We start from the raw sequence: 19,463 nt of genomic DNA, 5'->3' as shown, positions 1-19,463 counted from the left end.
CTTGCCTTTCAAGCATTTTACTTATTAATTAAAACCATATTATTTAACAATATTACTTTGCTAATCCGTGAAAAGAACGCCTGAATCTATTCACTATTCTTGTCGCTTGATTTATACATAAGTATAAATACGATTTATCACCCAAAATCTAATGAGAAAATTATTTATAGTGGTTCGAATGAGCCCTCGACTCGCTCGGTCTGTTAAACGTTTGGAATACCTAACAAATCTGTTTAGGTATTCGCGTATTTTCCTTTCAATAATGGTAATGAAATGGCCCAAGGACGCTTATCATTTCAAAATGTATCAGTCATCAACAATTAAAATACATATATTAAATATTAAAGGATCAAAGTGCTCAGGAATTTAAACGGATTTCAAGTGTTTATAGTGACGATTACTAGTTTCCTTATAAAATATGCTTGCTTTTAAAAAAAATCCTACTTTATATTTTTCAATACAAGGAATTTATCCCTATGTTCCGTATTAAGTACCTTATCATTTCCCTGGAAAGATTTCATTCAGTGTTAAAGTTAGCTCTTTATTAGGTCCATAAGCGTTAAATTGTTACGTACTTAAATCGTAAATACAACCCATCCATTTCGTTTATAATCGTGAGTTATTTTTTTTATGGTCAGCCGGGGAAAATGCGTCACTTTAGGTAAATGTGTCTTTTAAAGATTTCTTCTAAACGGAACATTTTAGAACTATCGCTATCCTGGTATCGTCTTTTCGCTTTCGTCACTCATTCTACATTCGTCACAACCGTCGGTGGCTTTCAATGTAGAATGAGTGACGAAAGCAGAATAGGACTAATTTAAGAACTTGACGAAAAACGAATGGGACGACCCAAGATGATACCGCTATCCTCTCTGTTCGAAGTGCGCTCACTGAGCTTTTAATGCCGGCGGCTATAATAGTTAGACGGTTATAATATGTTGCGTTTAGAAGTTATCATCAAAAGACGCATTTACCACAGGAGACGCATTTAAGTATGTATATTCCTATACATTTACCTACCTCGAGCGTGTTTATAACGCCTACTTACTTACACATACATATTTGGCATATTTGTTTGGCAGACGCTTCCAAGCTCCAAATTCCGGTACTTACTAAATTGTATCCACGCTTGTTTCGACTAGGGGATGATCCGCGATATATCACCCGACCTCCACATATATTCGTGGCATACGCTCGAGTTACAGATCACTTATGAATGAAGCATTACAAATTGCAGTCACTACTGTTACTATTAAGGTACCAACTGCCGCTCTAATACTAATCGGAGAGGTCGTTCATTTTAGTTAGAGTCCGTCTAAGCTAACTATGATATATATCTAACTATGTATATATTTCATAGACATTTGACATTTATGATGACACTGACACACTCTCTCATTGCAAATGCCATGCAGGGGGCCGATTTTTTAATTTCGAGCGTTCGATTTCGTGTCGATCGCTCGAAAATCGGTGGAAAACAGCGAAATGCTAATTTTTTAAATACGAGCGATAGAAATTGGGAATCGAGTGGTATTGACCACTCGTTTCCAATTCTATTAGTAGAATTTAAATGCCGGGTACTGGAGATATTATTGAACGAAATACACGAAATCGGGCGGTCGACATTCAAAAATCGGCCCCCTGAGTTGACTTGTTTGGTCCGACTCTTTCTACCTTTACCTTCGTTTACGATGTACCTACTAACGGAAGAATTGATATGAAAGATTCAGATTTTGCGAGATATTTTTGTTTTTAATGGTTTTTAAAAATATTAAAAGTTCACTTGCTAGAGTATAACTGACAGTATGTCTTATGCAGTACCTAGATAGATAGATATAGACTTTATTAATTTTCACAACATACATGGTAGGTGCATATATAAAAAAAAAATATGAAGACATAATTAAAAACTAGTTTAAAATTCTTAAAAATAATACAATTACAAAACCATGTGTCGTGGCAGAGTACAAATAGATATATATAAAAGCCTAAGTGTAAAATATAGTAATGCCTATTAGTAGGTTATTACTAGACAAATTCTTCATAATGCGGAGTATATTGGAGGTAGTCTACGATTGAAGTAGAACACACGCGACCTACGTATCCAGTACGTGACTAGACTGGGAAGAAATTCGATTGCTCGCGCGGTTGGTCTAGGTCTAGGTGATCATCTCGAATCAATTTGAGATTAAATCTAAATTTCATATGAATCGCACACCATGTTCCCGTCAAATTTATTAGTGGGGGGAGGAGGAGCCGGTTATTATGTAAATTTTGCCCCTTAGAACTTGGGAAGAAATGATTATATTTTAATAAAATTTCTTGGCGAACGTACATGTATAAACTGATGACACTGTGTAAAACTTTAGACTATACTTTTTCTAGAAAATGGACGGCAAGGTTGACTTTTCCGTTTAAAAATTTGGATGCGAACTGCATAGTTTATTGTCAAACATTCAAAAGTTAAAAACATGCGTTCTCGATTTTTGCGACAGCAACTTTTTAAGTTGAAACGCCCTTATTAAATAGGCTTATATTATTAAGCCAAATATGCCAAACAACCACGACATTTTTATATCTGTGTTTGAAATAGGTTAAGTGTTCAAGTTAGGCAGTAAAGTACAATTGTAATTTTTTAAAGAAAAAACATATGGGATAATCGAAATCTAAAACGAAGGTATATACACTGAGTTGCCTCGATATTTCCCATAGGATATTAAAACAAAAATATCTTAACCAAAACCTTCGTGCATTTTTAAGTACCATTGACCGGGGTGACTTTCAAATGCAGGGGCGACTTTAAAATTCTAGTTTTTAAGACATAATATAGGTATATTTATGCGAGATTTTTTACAGTAGGTGAATATGAATATATAGTAATCTAACTAGTTACAGGATCATTTTCAGTAAATAATGAATAATGGTAATTCTATGGCCGTTTTAAATCTATCAAAGTAACCCCAAATTTTCCAAAGTCACTCCGGTCTATGGTACTTAACGTGACTTCAAACCAAACTAATAGAAGTAGGAAAGTAAGTACCAATATAGCAATTTAGTTCAAAACACAAATAGAAAAGTCTACCCAGCACTCTGCAATATTAGACGCCATAAATATTTTAACCTAGCACGGTCTATTCTGCAAAGTAAAAGTTCAAATTTTAACCCAGACACTTAATAAATGTACCCTTCTCAACTACGGGGCAGAACACATCAGTTCCACTGTCACTTGGTGCTATTCCTGGTTTCAGACGTTTCTGCAACTGAAAATATTTTAAGCCCATTTGCTAGAAAGCCTTCCGTCTGACTTTTTTTTGTTTGGTGTCTTGTAGAATTTTATAACGTTGATAGAAGATGACATATTTTATACAGAATGGATAGTCTATAGGAAATAAAGGTACCTATAATTTAACCCTTAATTTGACATAAAAAGGAAGTTGCCTCTTTCACGCTTAATAAATAAAAACGAATTAAAGGAATGAAAACGTAACTAACTTTACGTAGGTAAAGCATTATGGTTCTTACCTTTCTGAAAAGCTCTACGCATTTCAGTAGTTATTTTTATAAGTACCTACTCGAATTATGGTAAAGTAACAAATTGCAATTTTGTAATGAACTTTATTAAAAAGTTATTATTTTAAAAACTTACGCATTTAATCTACTTAGCTGGGGAAAAATATTTTACAATGAGGGTGAAAACAGTTGCTTCGTAAGCTTATTAAAAAATCTCGAATTTGTGGTTTAAAATGATAAAATAATAAGTTGGTTGCCCTTCCTTTTTCGTTCTAGGGCACGGTTAAATAGGTACGTGCGAACGAGACGCACCGATTTCAAAATCAAGCTTTATCAATATCTATTAGTATTACATTTTAAGTTTCTGAATAACCGCTTCTTGCACTTGAAGGTAATCGGCTCTAGTTTATTGGCTCCCACGGCTCCGTGCTACAAAATCGTAGAAATACCTTAATTCTGTAGGTACCTACTTAACACAGGTGTGGACGGTTTAATTTGTTGACAGTAATTTATTCTCAGTTGATATAAGTACCTACTACTGTACTTCTTAGACGCTTCATCACTACACCTTATAAAACAAAATTCCCCGCCGCGTCTGTCTGTGTGTTTTTATGTACTCAAAAACTACTGAACGGATTTTCATGCGGTTTTCACCTATCAATAGAGTGATTATTGAAGGAGGTTCAAGTGTATAATTTAATTGTTAACCCGTGCGAAGCCGGGGCGGCTCGCTAGTGTTTTTATAACTACGGCTGTATGGAACCACCCTGTATGATGAAAAAATGATAGCTCGAAACAATTCATCAGTTTTATGCACATGGTTTTTTTTAATTACTATAGTACATATGAAAACCACAGTCATCTAGATGAAATTAAATTGGCAATTTCGCACATCTCAAAACACATCTCCATTTTGCAATGCTCCTAGATAACTCAATAACGTTATTAGTTCGGTTGTTCAATCCGCCGCAATTAATTCTCACCTCTGTCGTATTCCGTACAAAGATGACGGTTCCTGACTCGAAAATCACGCTCACATGTGTCCTTTTGTGCGAGTTGAATAGAAGCAGGACGGCTACCGTGAAAATCGAAAATCGTCAATTGCGGGCATTTTTCTCTGTCACTCTAATTACGCCTTCATTGGAGTAAAAGAGAAAGATCCCCGCAATTTGCGAATTTCTGTTTTCGCGGTAGCCCCTCAGACTTCAATTGAAATGCTCAGACGCGATTGAGACACTGTCACTTCTGCTCATATCGATCAGCTGGTTAGATACCAAATTATCAACTGATATTATTTGTGTTTACTGCGAGATTCAACCTCGTATTTAACATAACAAAAGATCTTACAAAGTAACGAGGTATAGGTAATAATAAAGGAATTATACTTCTTTGTTTAATTAACTAAATTATGTCTTGAAACCCATAAGGATCTAAACATGTGATGATTAGGTAATTACTAGTGTACGGACAAGTGGTGGCATTTTGAACAGAGCGGGAAATGGAGTCGTTATTATCTACTAACTTTTTATGATTGAATGAATAAGTTCAAATTTTATATGATATTTACTTTACTTATAAAATCTATTTCTCTTGCTCTCTCACATTCAATCAATATACTTTTTAACCATATACAACAACCTTAATTAATTACTAGCCAAAAACTTTATAAACTGTAGATACGACAAAATAATTTGATGTTGTCAATTTAGACAACTGTTTGCTATATTTGTTGTATGTAATACGCTAGGCTAATAATTTAAAACAGCACGAGCAAGTTGCCATAATTCATTCATTTTACAACATGGACACCAATTTAAGTGAGCACGATGAGGAAGATTTTGAATCCTATATCCTAGTCGCCATTTGCAATTAGGTAAACATCGCAGCAGATACTTGAATAAATAAATAAATAAACTTTGGCACTACTTGAATAAGAATTAAAAAGTGTAATAAAAAAAGTGTAAGTGTAAGTGTAAGGTTTTCGAAAAATCATTTAATCGTTATTCATTCAATCATAAAATGCACCTAGGCGACTCCATTTCCCGCTCTGTTCAAAATGCCACCACTTGTCCGTACACTAGTAATTACATATCTCAATCACCTACATTATTGTACATTCATATTCATATTTATACAGGCAACCTAACCTAAGGGATTCAATAGATTTTAAAAATGATTTTAGAGACTTTGCACATAGGTATTAATATCTACCGACAAGGCATTCCACAACCAAACAGCCTGGAAGTTAAAAGAGTGTAAAATTTAATACCTAGATGATGATGATCATAAACATATTACGCATAGTCCCCATACGGCTATGATGATGATGATGAAATCTTCCCCACATTTTATCGCCGACGGCATCGCGAGCGAACAATTACTAAAATTGTTACGCGTGTCGACACAAAGTTATGGATTGTTTATTAAAATGGTTGTTTGGCTTCTTCTTCTCCGCAAAATTCTAATTACAAAACCTCTTTTAGAATTTCAAGCAAAAAATGAGTCTACCTACGCGCGAATCTGTGTAATATTTTACCACAAACACGAGGCATTCACGTAGCGTAGCTTCCAGAGTTTTTGTTATTTCCTGAGGTCAAGAGTTGATGTTGTTGCGTGTCACGTACCCAGCTGCACAGATGAGCCCATCCTTATCTCAGTTTGCTCCAGAAGGGAGTACAAACAACCCAGATTTTTCTGCTCATACATCCTTTTTTGCTAGAAAGGCGTTATTGTCTGCATTTATCAACTCAACGCCCCTTCATAACAAGACGTGAAAGGAAACAATGTAGCTAAGATTATTCTCTAAAAAACATTGTAAGACCTGAGGTAGCAGTGTCACAATTCCAGCAACGTTTCAAATTGGGAAAGAATTTTAGATACAGATACGAGTATTAGGTATGGTACCTAACCTACTACGATTACCTACACGAAGTAAAAGCTTGACAAAGTAAAAAAAATGTCAGGGCTATTTTTCCTCCAAATAGTTCGTACCTAATTAAAGTTACAGCAAGTTTAATGCCCGTCAATTCAATTAGGCCGATTCTGGTTCTACAATTTCTTAAGGTTTTGATGTTGTTTTGATACGAATCGCTCACACTGACTGGTCCCCGCTCGCGAGTAATAACGTCGTGACATTAGGCACCTGAGGTGCGCCTGAGATTGTTACTTAAATTAGTATCGGCCTCTATTATAGTCTGACAAAAAAAAAGTAGTAATACACTACAGGCAGGTATCGTCCCTTTCAAATCTATCTACTTATATAAGAAAATGGGATAACACTACAGTATTGCCACTTTTTAATTTCTACTCTATTTTGTCAGACTATAAGTTAGCACAACAAAATTCATTGAAAACTATGTTATAAACCGATAATGTTGGTAGAAATTGCCTACCCGGACATTGAATACAAAAGCTACAAATCCATGGCCACTTTGAATTATTCATTATGATGAGTAAGGTACCTATGAATTATCCGTTCGTTTCACAAGCATTCTCGAAAACGAAGCCAGAGCATACAGATTAAAAACGACATCCAACATCATTATACATAAGTAAAATGAAAAACACTTGATATTTTAATTCGGCTCTCAAGTTATTTTTTCTGACGGCGAAAATTAGGCAGTTCTTAAGTGCCACGGGCGCTCAAATGCAAATCCTATTTGAGTAATGAAATGGGACTAATTAAAAAATGGGAAAAAATGTCATTGGAAAAAATGAGGAAACAGGTCTTCTTGAATTTTGACGGATGTTAACGTGATTTTGTATGAGTAATGTGAATACAGAGTAGGTAAATGGATAAAAAAGTGACTGTGAGTGAAGAATTTCCTACTCTACTAATTACTATGAATATTTTGAATAATAACAGTCAACCTCAACGAATAGAATTCACGTAGGTGCTTATAGGTACATACAGACCATTTATTTTATTATGATCGCCTACCCATTAATTCTTATCGTTAAAAGCCAATCTTTTCCGTCAAGGCTGAACCAAGATGGATTTACAAGCCATTTACGGACTCTCAAGGAACCCGTTGTATTCGAAAAGTTAGGAACCTCACGTGGGGCTGCGTGCGTCTACGTCGCGTGTAAATTCTGCCCTTTCAGCATTCAGACATGCAAAATACCTGTAATAATGTCGACCGTGTAGCGCGGTCACTTGGGTTGGAGCGCTCAAACTTTCCTTGTAGGTAATTGAGGGCGGGTTTCATCGGCATGTTGATCATTTAGGTGTACCTAATAGTAGTAGCGGTTGACCAAAATCAGCTGCAAATGGTGTTAAAGGTATGAAAATCGGCACGATTAATCTTTAGGCCATTTGAATCAATTTGACCCGTAGCACCAAAAAAGAAAAACAAACGGAAATGAGTTATGACGTCATCTTTTTTTTGTATGGAAAAATAAAATAAAATGTTAAGGGCATTTTAAGCCGGTTCTAAAAATATATCACATTATTATATTTCCGTCACTTGTATTCAATTAAAATAAAAATAATTTTCAAAACATACCAAGTTTGGGCTCCTCCAGATACGAAACCGTTGAATTATTTTTTGTAAAATATACCTCAAGTAATACCCAATATCCTCATATCTAACCCCAAGAAATTAATTTCTAAAATATTTAGTTCTAGTATTTTATTTTTATTTTTTATTATTACAAATTGTGATCTATCAATCTATCAATGAAACGGCCTCCTAGCCTAGTCGATAGTGACCCTGCCTATATGAAGCAGGAGGTCCCAGGGTCGAATTCTGATAAGGGCATTTATTTGTGTGTTCATCATCATCATCACACAAATAAATGCCCATATATTAAGCCTTTTCTTTCCTTAAATTACAAATATTTTCAATTGCGTTTGGTTGTGTTAAATTTGGGATTGGTGTCTAAAGGAAACGCCCGTTCGGTTGACAGATTTATTCCGACTAACCATCGCATGATTATGCATCTACCTACATATAAGTAACCATACATAACACCTCCACCTTTAATTTATACAAATGAACCCTATACCTATGTATGCTTATAGCTACACTTAGAGCGCATTACAGAATCGCAGTTTACTAAAACTTAGTCTTGCCTTGCACGACCCTATAACAAGTATTACGGTACCTATTGATAAGGTAAACATTTTAATAATGAAATGTAAACTATTTTATTACATAAGCGATAGCTACCGTTACCTTATACATACATTAGTTGCTAAAGTAAGAAATATTATAAATTCAATCTCAGTGACTTACTAACTAAGTATAACAAGTACCCAAGAGGAATTTATATAATAATACCCAATTATGTAACGTAACACCTGGTAAGGTTAAACACTAATAAATCCTTATCTATTATTACTGATAACAAAGAGATCTTCAAACCCGAATCTGAACGGGGGCTTGCGGGTTCTAGGTACCCTGCTGGGCGCATTGACAGGACTGTCAGCAACCAATTGGGCCCCAGAACTAGCTGATGGATCAGGTGACTTATTGGGCGTTCCACCGGTACATGGAGCCGCCGTGTGCGCAGTTGGGGACGCAGCCGACACCACCGCTACCGGCTCGGCGCTACGCTCACGCTTGTGCTCACCGCCACTGCTAGGCGGGCTCATCCCCTCAATCGGCTCCCCAACGTCCGACCGGGCAACCGACTCGTCACTACCAGGAAACACCAGCGAGTTGCGCTTAGCTACACTACCTCCCCCGTTATTTAGCGTTACCCTCCTGCTCTTCAATTGGTCAATATGCCTATGAATCCCGGTTCCATTGTCAGTGTCTACAATATAATCAGTATCTCCGCGCCTATCTCGCACCGTGCCTGGCATCCATTTATCGTCACCGCGATATTGTCGTACCCAGACGGGATCGCCGGCGCGGAGCTCGCGTTCCACGCCGCCTGCCGCGCGCCGCTGTCGCTCCTGTGCCGCTCGGACATGATCCCCACGATCCGGTCTTAAGCAATCTAACCTAGTTCGTAGCGAACGTCCCTGTAAAAGTTTCGCAGGACTCTCCCCTGTCGTGGTGTGTTCGGCATTTCGATATTGCAAAAGAAACCTACACAGTGCGGTCTCCGTATCTAAATTTTCTTTAAAAGATTTTATAATTACCGCTTTGCATATTTTTACTGCGCTCTCGGCCGCTCCGTTGGAAGCCGGGTGGTACGGCGCCGAGAGTACTTGATCTACGCCATTAGATGAAAGGAAATTTTTAAATTCTGTACTCGAATACGGAGGCTCATTGTCACTAACAACTTGCTTCGGAATGCCGAACCTAGACCACAATTCCCTAAGCACACGTATTACCGCAGCCGCCGAAGTGCCATTCATCCTTATAGCCTCGATCCACTTTGAGTAGGCATCTACGACGATTAGATATGTTTTTCCCCGGACCGGACCGAGGAAATCGAGGTGTATCCTAGTCCACGGCCTGTCCGGCCACGACCACAAGCGCGGCGCGTGCGCCGGCGGCGCGCTGGACGCGGCGGCGCACACGCCGCACTCGCGGCATTGCGCCTCGATGGCCTCGTCAAGTCCGGGCCACCATACGTAGCCCCGCGCCAAGCTTTTTGTCTTCACAATGCCCATGTGAGCCTCATGAAGTTCCTTTAATACTTTGTCCCTACATGATATTGGAATGACCACTCGGTGACCCCATAAGATACAACCTAATTCCGTATATAATTCGTTTTTCCTATTAAAGTAAGGATTTAACTCTCTAATTTCGCATTCGGCCGGCCAACCGTCTTTAATGTAACCTAAAACTCTGCTTAAAATCGGATCCGAGGCCGTTGAAGTTTTCAATTTGTTATAATCTAACAATAAAGCATCCGCGGCAAAATGCAAATAGGTCTGTTCAGGTATCTGGCCCGCCTCCTCCACCGCTTCATCTTTGTAGGATTTAATTAACCTAGAAAGAGCGTCCGCCGTATTTTTCTCGGTCGAAATGTACTCGATATCGAAATCGTAAGCTGAAAGCACTATCGCCCAACGCTGTAGTCGGCTCGCGGCGGTAACCGGCACTCCGCTGTTTGGGCCAAAAATACTCACCAGCGGCTTGTGGTCCGTACGCAGTGTAAACCTACGACCATAAAGGTGTTGGTGAAACTTACTCACGGCGAACACGATTGCTAGTGCCTCCTTATGAATCTGACTGTAGTGCAACTCGTGTGCAGTTAGCGACCGCGAGGCATAGGCCACGACGCGCTCGGTGCCGTCGGGCGCGCGCCGGGCTAGCACGGCTCCAAGGCCGTGCGAACTCGCGTCACAGGTAACAACCGATTGCTGTGAAATATCAAAATGCACTAGCACGTCCGTGCTGACCAGTAACCTCTTAACCTGTCTAAAAGCTGCCTCCTGCTCCTTACCCCAACGCCAATGTACCCCTTTTTTTACTAGCTGGTACAGTGGATGCAAATATGAACTTAAGTTGCGAATGAACTTACCATAAAAATTTACCATTCCTAAAAACGAACGCAATTCGGCTACGTTTTTGGGAGCACTCATTTCTACTATGGGTTTTATTTTATCTGGGTCTACACTCACGCCCTGCTTATCGACCTTGAATCCCAGAAAAGTAACTTTGTCCGCTAGGAATACGCATTTACTTTTTTTTAATTTTAACCCACAATTTTCCAATCTACTAAATACCTCATTTATTGTTTTTATATGCGCGTCTAAGTCCGACCCTGTAATTAATATATCATCTAAGAAATTAAGTACGTTCGGAATTCCCTGCAGAACAGATTGCATCATTTTTTGGAAAATCCCTGGGCTGGACGAGAGCCCGTACACTAATCGATTATATTTAAATAATCCGCGGTGCGTATTTATCACCGTATAACACTTTGACGCTTCGTCTAATTCATACTGATTATAGGCATGCGATAAATCTAACTTCGTAAAATATGTGTTGTTGCTTAAATTTGTAAACAAGTCCTCAATTTTTGGAACCGGGTACCTATCGACCAATAACGCTTTATTCAAGGTAATCTTATAATCAGCGCATACCCTTATACCGCCGTCCGCTTTCCTGGCAATGACAAGAGGAGTGGCCCAGTCGGAGTGGTCGACGGGCTCGATGACGCCAGCCGCCAGCATGGCGTCCAGCTCGGCGTCGAGGCGCGCGCGCAGCGCGTACGGCAGGGGCCGCGCGCGGCAGAATATCGGCTGAGCCCCCTCGCGCACACACAGCGACGCCCTGCCTCCGGTGTACCGGCCCAACGCCTCCTCGAATAACGGCTTATGCCTGGAAAGTACATCCGAAATTAAAGTCTCCTTATCCATCGACCTAACGACAGACCCGTCGTTAATATTAAAATTGTACACTTTAAAAGGTGGTATATTTATACCTAGCTCGGCGAGCCATTGACGGCCTAACAAACTAGTACAACCATTATTAATTACATACAAATCCAAGATTTTCCTTTTATTCTCGTAAACTACATCTACTTCAAGATAACCGAGAGGCCGGATACCCGAACCATCATAAAACTTAAGTAAAAGTTGACACGGGTGCAAAGTACAGTTAGCAAAATATTTATAATAAGTTGTACTACTTATACACGATATTGCTGATCCCGTGTCCACCTCCATAGTCAAAACCTGATTGTTTACAAGGATAGGAATACACACCGGCTTGTACTGGTTCAACGACATCAAATTCATAACCGCTTCGCCGTCCCTGCCACGCTCGCTCTCCATGAAACCTTCCTGGTCCGCCTCCGCGTCCTGACCTTGCACCCAGTGCAAGCCGGACCTGGCACCACCACCTCTGCCGCTCCAGCCTCCGCGCCATGACCGCCCGCGGTTGGCCGGTCCGCGGCCTCCATTGCCACGCCGATTAGCCCCAAAAGGGCTTCCGTAACTGCTCCCACGCATGACTTGTGGGCACATCCTACGCAAATGCCCCTTAATTTTACACACGTCACACACGTATTGACTAAACTTGCACTCCGTTTGTCGATGATGAGGGTCGCCGCACGACTCGCATACACCACGACCCGCACTGACTGGTTGAATCTTATGCACTGTTTTTACATTATTTTGCTCGCTATTATTATCCTTATCTCCGATCGCATGTGAATCCCGCTCGGCCGCTTCCAGCGTAGTAGCAATCGTAACCGCCTTACTATAAGTCAGTTTTTCCTCTGCAAATAATCGTTGTCTAACAAAATCACTACTTACGCCACAAACAAATTGGTCTCTCATATTATCGTCTAGATTAGTACCAAAATCACAATACTTCGATGCTTTCTTCAATTCTGCCATAAAATTTGCCACTGTTTGTCCGTTACTTTGCCGACATTGACGAAATTTGAATCTTTCGGCGACTACCGACGGTTTCGGTTGTAAATAATTAGCCATTACTTTAATAACTTCGTCGTACTTGCAATCACACGGTTTCTTCGGGCTGCACAGGTTGACCATCAGCTCATACGCGGTGTCCCCTATGCAGCTTATCAGCGTCGGCAGCTTCATGGCATCTTCCACCTTGTTCACCAAAAAGTACATATCCAACCGATCACAATAAGTTTGCCAATTTCCACCATCCATATCGAAGCACGCGACTTTTCCTACGGTTTTAGCCATCTTCCCCGCAAAAATAAACTATTTCCCTCGTCAGCCAATGTTAAATTTGGGATTGGTGTCTAAAGGAAACGCCCGTTCGGTTGACAGATTTATTCCGACTAACCATCGCATGATTATGCATCTACCTACATATAAGTAACCATACATAACAGGTTGAATATGTAGTTGAAGTTGTCTCAGTAAGTTAAGGCAGGGGCCTAGGCCGGGTATAGGCCTCCTCCAGTGATCTCCAGATTTTACGGTCTCCTGCTTTGTTTTGCCAGTCTTTTCCTATGTCTCCAACCCACCGTTCCCGGGCCCATATACAAATGTATACAAACCCTGGTAAGGGCATTTATTTGTGTGATGATGATGATGAACACACAAATAAATGCCCTTACCAGGATTCGAACCTGGGACCTCCTGCTTCATAGGCAGGGTCACTATCGACTAGGCTAGGAGGCCGTTTCATTGATAGATTGATAGATCACAATTTATAATAATAAAATTTTTAAAAAAGAAATACTAAAACTAAATAATTTCGAAATAATTTCTTGGGGTTATATATGAGGATATTGGGTATTACTTGAGGTATACCGGGTGTGGCCTGTAATATGAGCAAAAAATTAAACTGTAGGCTGTACTCCTCATACTGACCAACATTTGTTCAGCGACTTTTAAAAATAACTTGTGGTTTGATTTTTAATACACTTTAAAGTTTATTCTAAGACGCAATGTATTGCGAATTTTGTTATGTTTAAGGCGTGACAAGCAAGGTCAATCACAATGATATGGCGTGGCGATGGCGTCCATTGAAGATAATATTTATTTTGTATGAAAAATAGCGAGTCTAAATACTTCATAATTTTTAAAAGTTGTTGAACAAAAGTGTCCCCGTTTGAGGAATACAATCTATGTTTTAATTATTTGCTCGTGTTACAGGCCACACCCGGTATTTTGCAAAAAATAATTCAACGGTTTCGTATCTGGAGGAGCCCAAACTTGGTATGTTTTGAAAATTATTTGAATTTTAATTGAATACAAGTGACGGAAATATAATAATGTGATATATTTTTAGAACTGGCTCGAAATGCCCTTTCATTTAATACCACACACGATAGGTTTCTTAACATTTTTTTTTAATATTCCATACAAAAAAAAGATGACGTTATAACTCCTTTCCGTTTGTTTTTCTTTTTTGGTGCTACGGGTCAAATTGATTCAAATGGCCTAAAGATTAATCGTGCCGATTTTCATACCTTTAACACCATTTGCAGCTGATTCCCGAATTTCAGGCTGGATTGTATGTACCTAGCAGTACCTAAGCAGTCTTGAAATTTGGAGCAAATGGATTGTATGTACCTAGCAGTACCTAAGCAGTCTTGAAATTTGGAGCAAACCGAGAATGTTCCATAAAAAAATTTATTAGGGTTCCGTCTTCCGTCGCCAAAATGGTAAAATTTTCGTCATGTCCAATTGTCCATCTGTCCGTCCGTCTGTCTGTTCGTATGTCATCCAATTAATTCGAAAACTATAGATAATGGTAGGGGAGCCCAAGAGGGGATTTTTGTGTTTACTCGAGCGCGTCAGATTAAGATATGAATGATATCTTGCTACCCCGTGTAGACACCTTTACCCCTTTTAGCCATCTATGTTGAGCCCTTGGTTGGTGGGGGGTTCAACAAATTGCTAAGCAGATTGTGGATTTGGTCATATTAGTCCAAATTAACGCTATAATTGTGCTATTACTAAATCTAATAATTATTTGCACACATTTCCTTAATCTGACGGTTACAAAGTAAAAATTAGGCGTCAAACTTGTGTTCGTCAGATTAAGAAAATGCCTACAAATTTGTGTTATATTAAGTTATAGAAAAAATATAGCATTAACGTGGACAAAAACGACCAAACGCACAAACTGCTTAACGATTTTTTAAACCCTCCACCAACCTCCCGAAATTTAAAAAAAAATATAGACGCTTTCCGGCTCGCTGGAAAAAAACTTTATATAACTTTTTTTTCTTCTTATCATCTAATATTTCGATTCCAATAGGTCTGTATGACGCTCGAGTAAATCCCGATTTAGCATCGTAAGCTCCCCTACTATAAGCAAATTAAATGCCAATGAAATTTAAAACATTGTATGTGAGCCGCTACTTTTATCACCACTCCATAGCTACATGTAACTATTGTAAGACTGGATAAAAAATCAGTAAAAAATTACGAGCAGCACATCATTCAATAACTCCTTAAAAACAATTAAATTTTTTAAAAAGAGTGAATACTTTTTGTATCCCCCTCCCAAGTTTTGAAACGGGCGGACGAAAAATTTGAAAAAAAATAAATAAATAAAATATGAAAGTAAAATAATATATGGTAGAGTTAGACCAAGAAAAGTCTGCAACGATTTTGATATCATACGCAGTGCAAGTGTTATTTATACGTCGTAATTTCATAGAAGTTTGACGTTTGAAATTGATAGCACACTGTCAAAATCGTTGCAGACTTATCTTGGTCTAATTCTAAAAGGTGAAATGGACCTAAGTGCCCGAAGGTAGGTAAATACGGGCCCTTCTGATAAAAGCTGTATGAAAGCAAGAAACCCTTCATTATGCCTGGCCTGATACGCACTTGGCCGATTTTTATAGATAGGTACATTGGCTAATTTTGAAGTACCGTTGTTACAAAAAAACTTAAGGAGAGGCCTAAAATAAGCCTAGTATCTCCAGAAAATTCACGTTTGTAAGGATCACTCGAAAAAAGCTCCGGATTTACGTTCCAATTTCACTAACCTACCTCTGCTTCGAGATTGTATTGAAAAATAATTGGTTTAACGTGTTCTTATTATGTATAGGTAATTTTATTAATTGACGAGTTATGGGGCACGGTTACCACTCGTAGGACCAGGTTCTTCCTTCAAACTCAAAACTTTGGTCAAGAATGCACGTGTGCTGTATCTTGTAGTGAACAATTAATACAAATACACAGTAAAGCGATAAAAAACGTGGCCATTGCTTTAGTAATCATAAAAATACACGAGACTTGGTCACGCGACAGAAAAAGCGCCCCATTTTGTTACAAAAATGAAATAAAATTGTTTCATGAGGTAATGTAGGCAAGCCTAAGTAAGTTAAATAGTTTCAGCATATTTGTGTGCGTAAATAGCCTTCGTAATCGTGTTAATACGAAACGGTTATATTTTACTCGCTCTAAAAATAAGTTAACACTTTGACCGTTTACATTTTCAGCACGGACTTATGGAATATAATAAATAATAATTTAGTTAGTAATCGAATTTAAACTCGATTTGTACGCGATACACGGCCGTCGTGAATGCTGTTCGCACGATCAGTGCTTGAGAAAGGAGACCTATTAGGCTCTCCGAAACATGTCGCGCGACTAAAAACAAGTGAGTCTAAACCGTAAAATTATTCAAATTTAGTTAGTACCCGCTTAATGTAGAAGTACTGTCAATATAGCCAACTTTGCCCGCTTTTTTCGAAAAAACACGAATTTCTCAAAAAACATATATGACATCGTATGACTTTTTTTTGCTCAGCACGTCCATTGTAATCAACCGCGTCAGTTTACTTGAAGAAATTTTTTTTATATCCTATTTTTACCCACTTTATTGGCGTTTTAGAGGGCGGGCAAAGATATCCGGGGTTGTGGCCAACATTGCCCACGTCAATTTGGTGCTGAAATACAGCTCTTATGATGATGATGTCTAAGAATCACAAAAAGTTTTTGGGAAATCCTACCATTCCCTGTTAATAATTTATCGATAAGTATGTAAACTTTTGAATAAATCGGGTGGGCAATGTTGCCTACCCGTTTTTGCCCTTGTCCATATAAGACTCACCTAAGCATTTTACAAAGGCTAGGGTTGTCACTTTAGAGACTAAAACCTGTTACAATAGTTTAATGGCCTAAAATGTGAGTTTTGCTGTATTTTTCATGCGTAAAAGGGATAAAACATCTAAATAAAGGATAATAAGACCAATCAAATACAGTATATATTTATAAACTTACTTTAGTGTACAAACATAACCTTCTTTTACTTGCGAAGTTGGGTAAATTTGTCAAAAGTGACAACCCTAAGCCGTTTTTGGTGGTGGGCAATGTTGGCATCCATAGGTCTGTAAATTGCCGGATTACATTGCCCACCGCCAAAACTTTTGTGTCTTTAGGCCTTTTTAGATTAAACCTCAATGAACATAATCTATGCTTCATGTTTTATAACTGAAACTCGGAAATATTTGTCAAAGGGTTCTCAATTTTTTTCTACATGCATTCATTTTATAACAATTTTTTACCCGCCGAAATATACCCTATATTTGACAACTCGCTGAAAATTCCCAAGTCAAGTTGTGCACATGCTTGGTGTAGTTTTGTCACAAATTTAACCTATTTTCTGCTAAAAATAGCAGGGTGGCCATAAGTATTTTAAATTTTTCTACATTAACGAATTTGCTTAAAATTGGCTGCTATTTAACTGATCACCAGATTTAGTAAAATTTAATACCAAAAAAATCTATTTTACCACCCTAAAATAATAAATGATCTCCAAAATTATAACACCATTTTAATGTGAAATGATTACCAATTTTATTACATTTTACTATCCTATTAAAGGAAATGACACCAAACTAATCATTATTAACCCAAAAATAGTAAATGATTACCAAATTTCAAACCCCATTTTAATGCGAAATGATAACCAAATTTTTACATCTTGCTATCCTATTAAAGAAAATGACATCAAAATAATCATTGTAAACCCAAAAATAGTAAATGACCACCAAAATTAGAACTCCATTTTAATGTAAAATTATAACCAAATTTTTAAATCGAGCTATCCTATTAAAGCAAATGACTCCAAAATAATCATTGTAAATCCAAAAATAGTAAATGACCACCACAATTGTAACCACATTTTAATTAAAAATGTACAAATATTTAATATATCGTTATCCTATTAAATTAATTAATCCACTTCGTCACCTTTTTATTTCTGTAACAGTTGCAGTTCAAACCTAACCTAACCCACTTTTCTAGTAGCATTTCAAACCTAACCTAACCCACTTTTCTAGTAGCTTTTCGTTTTTGTATGGGTCACAGTTCAAACCTACCTAACCCACTTTTCTAGTAGCATTTCTTTTCTGTAAGGGTCGCAGTTCAAACCTAACCTAACCCACTTTTCTAGTAGCATTTCTTTTCTGTAAGGGTCGCAGTTCAAACCTAACCTAACCCACTTTTCTAGTAGCATCTCGTTTCTGTATGGGTCGCAGTTCTAACCTAACCTAACCCACTTTTCTAGTAGCATTTCTTTTCTGTAAGGGTCGCAGTTCAAACCTAACCTACTTTTCTAGTAGCATTTCGTTTCTGTATGGATCGCAGTTCAAACCTAACCTAACCCACTTTTCTAGTAGCATTTCGTTTCTGTATGGGTCGCAGTTCAAACCTAACCTAACCCACTTTTCTAGTAGCATTTCGTTTCTGTAAGAGTCGCAGTTCAAACCTAACCCACTTTTCTAGTAGCATTTCTTTTCTGTAAGGGTTGCAGTTCAAACCTAACCTAACCCACTTTTCTAGTAGCGTTTCTTTTCTGTAAGGGTCGCAGTTCAAACCTAATTCTGTACGCGTCGCAGTGCTAACCTAACCCACTTAACTGATAGCAGTTCAAACCTAACCTAACCTACTTTTCTAGTAGCATTTCAGTATGCTACTAGAAAAGTAGGTTAGGTTAGGTAGGTATGCGGTGCGGGGTACGGGGGGGTTGAGCGGGAGGAGCTAGTAATTTTGGCATCATTTTACTTTATTTGGTAATATGTATACATTTTTTGGTAATCATAAATAGGTTGGTTATTTAGGTGAAAATATCGCATTAATTTGGTCTTCAAGATTTGGTGATCATTAATGATTTTTGGTGATCATTCAATATATTTGGTATTCGGAATACAATTTTAAGTGCAGTTGTAATTAAAATGGTGGTACTTTTGTAATTTTAGGCCTTATTTTTTTGGTGTTCAGTAATTTTTTTTTGTAAGCATGATTTTTTTATTTAGGGTACCAAAGTATTTTTTGGTGGTCATTATATTTGAAGCCCTTAAAATTGTCGTTTTGGGCAAAGTTTCCCCTGGTGGCAAAGTTGGCTATATTCACGGTAATATTTTGAACTAGCTTCTGCCCGCGACTTCGTCGTGGGATGATGATGAAGATTGATAAAAACTATCCTACGTCCTTCAAGGGTCTCAAACTACATAATATCTCGTATCAAAACCAGTACAATAAGCATTAAAAAAATCTTAAATCTGTATCGCTATTGTGTCTGATGTCGGTTTAAAATTGTTGTAGGTTCGTTCTGGAAATATTTGGGATATCGTCGATGTTTTATGAATAA

This window comes from Cydia splendana, chromosome 10, assembly GCF_910591565.1.
Source record: "Cydia splendana chromosome 10, ilCydSple1.2, whole genome shotgun sequence".
Taxonomy (NCBI): domain Eukaryota; kingdom Metazoa; phylum Arthropoda; class Insecta; order Lepidoptera; family Tortricidae; genus Cydia; species Cydia splendana.
This window is presented reverse-complemented; position numbering follows the sequence as displayed.